We start from the raw sequence: 3803 nt of genomic DNA, 5'->3' as shown, positions 1-3803 counted from the left end.
CATTTTCTTTTATGTGCAGACGGACTATCCTTTCTACTCCACAAAGGAGAACAGAATAACCTTTTTTAGGGGCTACGGCTGAACAATAGATGTGCAACTATCAATCACTTGCTCTTTGCAGATTACTCTATACTATTTTGTAGAGCCACCCAGAACAATTGCTCAAATCTATCCTCTATATTACAGTCATATTTGTCAGAACTGAACTAGTGATCAAACCAGTCAAGTTACTGGTTTACTAGTTTATTCGTTCAATCGGTGAGTCACAAGTTGAACTGGTAGAACCGGTCTCCTAATAAAAAATATAAAATAGTCCATAGAACCTTCATATTTGACAAACAATAACACTATAACAGTATAACCGACACACCAAGCTCCTATCCAATGCTTCCTTATCAAATACTCATCAACCATAATAAACAAACACCTTATAAAATGGCACTACATCTATAACAAACAAGACCAAATTAAACTAAGCAACAACACACAACACATAATAACCGAATAAAAAACCAAAACAAAACCACACTATGCTTTTGCTCTATTATCTCTCTCAAAACTTTAGTATCCAAGCCTCAAGAAAAGAAAAAGAACAAGAAGAATAACAAATTAAATCAATTAGTTTTACATACAAATACAATTTATCAAAGCATATTACAAATTAAATCAATCTATTTTACATACAAATGTGAATTCAATATTGAAACACCAAATGAATGATTAAATGAATCTAAAAAATTGAAAATGTTCATTATAAAAAATTTATAAAAAAAAATTGAAAAAGTAAAAAATAACTCAGTGAACTCACCCACACTACAGAAGAAAAATAAGCAAGAAGATAACAAGGGAGGAATAAGGAGGAAGCATAAGCAGAGGGGCCAAGACAGAGGAAGCACAAGCAGAGGCAAACTAAGACTGGCTGCGTTGGGACGAGACAGAGGAGCCAAGGGTGACGATGAGCCAGCGAGGGGACGAACCACCGTTGCCTGCCATTGTGATCGGTTGTGAACAGTGAGTGAGGCACGGGGGTGAGAGTGAGTTTCAAGAATGCAGAGAAGAGAGAAAACCAACCTGTTCGATGACAGAAAATCAGACTCTGATGAGGACTCGACGACGACGACAAGAGCTACACAGGAGCAACGAGACGCGATGACGCATTGTAAGGGACGCAACGGCGCAGTGCAAGAGAGCCACTAATGTGACGATGCAGTGATGGAGACACACCAGGGCCGGCAAGATGAAGACGTGGTCGGCGGCGGAAAAAATTGTTTCGAACTGGACAGTTATTCAAAACTATTGGTTCACCGGTTTTATCAAAACTGGCCAGTCCAAACCAATTTTCACCAATTCTTTTCCTTTTTCGATTAGATTCCTTAACCAGATTGGCCATGTGAGCGGTTTACCCATTTTTCGATCTGACCGACTAGTTCAGTCTGTTTCTGACAACTATGATTATAGTTATTTGGTAGAATAAGTGGTTAGCAAGTGAATTTCTTCAAATCAGTAGTGTTTTTCAGTAAAAACATGCCTTAAGCCATCAAAACAACACTAGTCGATTACATTGGATTTCCTAATGTCAAAGCGCAAGATAAATATCTGGGACTCCCGTCAACAGTTAATCATTCGAAGAAGGCTACTTTTTCTTATATTAAGGAGAAAGTGTCTAAAAAGCTGGCGTACTCGAAGAAATCCTTTTTATCAGTAAGCGGGCGTGAAGTTCTAATCAAAGCAGTTGGTTCAGTTATACCAATTTACACCCTAGGATGCTTTAAGCTTCCTTACAAAATGAAAGGAGAATGCAATGGATAAGTTAGGATACTATGACTAAAGAGAAGGAGTTCGGGGGTTTAGAGTTTAAGAATTTGAAGGCGTTCAACATGGCAATGCTAGCAAAACAGGGGTAGCATCTTATGAATAATCCTAACTCTCTTTTTTACAAAGTATTCAAAAACAAATACTTTAGGTACACCTTTTTGAATGCGAAAACTAGAACTAGACCCTCTTGGACTTGGCAAAGCCTTTTAGAGGGAAGAAAAGTTTTAGAGAAGGGAGTAAAATAGAATATCACTAATCAAAGCCTAGTCAGAATCAAGGAGAATCCCTGATTTAGGGAACAACCACCATTAAGAATAGCAACTAATGAGTGTAGGGATGAAACACTAACTGGGTGTGTCAATTAATAACAGAAACAGGGGAGTGGACTCAGCAGTTGCTCCAAAGTGTCTTTCCCCCAGAAATAGCCTTACAGATTGAACAAGTATATATCAAAAGAGAAGAAGAATCAATTTTTGATACAACAACATAGAAGGAGCTTATACGGTTATCTCAGGATATGTAATTGCATACCATTTCTTTCATCTTCATCAGAAAAACCTACATCCAAGGTATGGAGTGGCAGAATTGTGGAGAAATATTTTGAACCTAAGAATTCAACCAAAAATCAGGATTTTCATATGAAAACTGGTGCATGAAGGAATAGTAATCAAATCCAGACTCCATGGGAGAATACCTCAAGTCAGTTATCTCTGCCCACGATGTATGGCGGTGCTGGAGACTCCTGTCTACGCGGTCATTCTATGCCCAGAAATTAGTGGCATCTGGTTCAATTCTCCCTTTACAAACGCAATTCCTAGAGATCAGGGAGTGAAAGCATGGGACTGGTGATTCCAATTAATGGAGAGGAGAAATTCAAACCACATTTCAAGACAAGAATGGCTCAAATTGCATACTTGATTTGGCAGATCTGGTTAACTCATAACATATGGGTCTTCGAACAGCAACACAGGGAGCCTGGGAAAGTTTTGCCTCGGGCTATGAAGTTTGAAGAAGAGTTTTAGAGATTTCATCTCCATATCGCAACCAAGCTTAGACCATCTCCAGTAGGAACTCATCCCAGTTTTTGTTTATGGCTTCTTTGTCATAAAAAATAACTTTACATCAACTTTTTACCTCATAAACAGTAAATAAGAACTCAAAATATCTCTATTTTTTCTATTAGAAGGAACTAACTTTAGTCCCTATTGTCATCTCACTTAATTAATTAATTAAAATACTTGAAAATAATGTAATTAATTTTTTTTAATAATGTAATTTAAAAATTTAAATTTAAAAATAATTCACTATTAAAAGATATTAATATTAAATAAATTTATATATAACAATAATACACAATATATAATTCGGAATTACACTAATTTATAAAATTACTTAATACAAAGAAAAACATAATTAAACTCTATAATTGACGACAAGCATTGTGAAATTGCCATATGTGTTCAATTAAGTCCTCTTTCAATTGTCTATGCTACTGCCTATTTCGAAGTTGGGCATTTCTTTAGAGAAATTGCGGTTGGAATATAGGAAATTGATTATTATAAGGAGCTTGAAAATTGAAATTAGAAAGATTTTGTGGATTTGTATTTTGAAATATATTTGGTAGTGTGAAGTTTTGATTTGGAACTTGAGAGTTTGAGGTATGAGATTGTTGGGTATTTGGAATTTGAGGAAAGTTTTGTAAGTAATTGAAGAAAGAGTTGAATTGGTTTGGATCCATTTTTTTGAACAAAAAATAATAGTAGCAGAATTTTAATTTTGTAAACTTGGAAGAAGATGAAGAAGAGTAGTAGAGAGTGTGAGAATAAAAGTGTATCTAAGTGGTATATATAGAGTAACAAAATATTAATTTATTAATAATAACGGTAACATAGTAACGGCTAGTTTCTAACGGCTATTTTTACAACGGCTAGTTTTGCAACGGCTAAATTAATATAACAATATAAATATAAATAATATTTAATATTAAT

At 35.1% G+C, this 3803-nt stretch overlaps 1 long non-coding RNA gene across 1 annotated transcript; it reads right to left on the bottom strand.

Annotated features, from left to right (window-relative positions):
* Positions 1 to 583: 583 nt before the first annotated feature.
* Positions 584 to 2856, bottom strand: LOC107634243 (uncharacterized). Its single transcript, XR_015902446.1, has 5 exons — positions 2730 to 2856; positions 2510 to 2629; positions 2347 to 2421; positions 1072 to 2241; positions 584 to 986 (listed from the first exon to the last, which is right to left on the bottom strand). It is a non-coding gene; the product is annotated as an uncharacterized LOC107634243 (long non-coding RNA).
* Between the last annotated feature and the right edge of the window lie 947 nt (positions 2857 to 3803).

The sequence above is a fragment of the Arachis ipaensis genome, chromosome B1 (genome assembly GCF_059453495.1).
Source record: "Arachis ipaensis isolate K30076 ecotype BB chromosome B1, ASM5945349v1, whole genome shotgun sequence".
NCBI lineage: Eukaryota > Viridiplantae > Streptophyta > Magnoliopsida > Fabales > Fabaceae > Arachis > Arachis ipaensis.
Note: the sequence above shows the minus strand (reverse complement) of the source record. Positions and strands in the feature narration are given on the sequence as shown.